Source organism: Eimeria mitis, genomic scaffold (genome assembly GCF_000499745.2).
Source record: "Eimeria mitis Houghton genomic scaffold, Emh_scaff259, whole genome shotgun sequence".
Classification (NCBI taxonomy): domain Eukaryota; phylum Apicomplexa; class Conoidasida; order Eucoccidiorida; family Eimeriidae; genus Eimeria; species Eimeria mitis.
The window spans coordinates 6250-6861 of NW_013570929.1; positions in this window are offsets into that span (position 1 = coordinate 6250).

Here is a 612-nt window from a genome sequence, read left to right on the forward strand (position 1 = left end):
TTTGTGTTTTAATTTGTATATTTTTGTTGGTTTTTATGTTTTGTTTGTTTTAGGTTTTGCCCTGCAGCACCTGTAGATGTTTTGGTTGGTTTGGGGTGCTGGGGGTTCAGGTATTTGAGGGTTTAGGGTTTAGTAGGGTTTAGGGTTTAGTAGGGTTTAGGGTTTATCGAGGTATAGGGGGTGTTTGTGCTTCCTGCTTCATGTTTTTGTTTCGTTTTCTATTTAAATATAATTAATTTATATTTATTTATGAAAATGTTTAATATTTTATATAAAAAAAAGAAAAATAAAACACTAAACCTCTCCTTTCTCTCACCTATATAGCGGGGCCCGCAGCAGCCCTGCGTGTACACCTCAAGCTGTATAGTATAGAGAAGCAGAGAGCTTGTATGTTTTCTTCTTCTTTATAATAAAATATATATTTATTTATTTAAAATAAATATTATTTTTTCTTTTTATATACATTTCTCTGTTTGGGTTTTGCTTTATATACTTATATATTGCCCTGCTGGGGGCCCCTTTTTATATACCGCGCCGCAACGGCAGCAGCAGCATGCGCAGCAGCAGCGTCGGCTGCAGCAGCACTGCATGCAGGATCAATGTCTTCCTCAG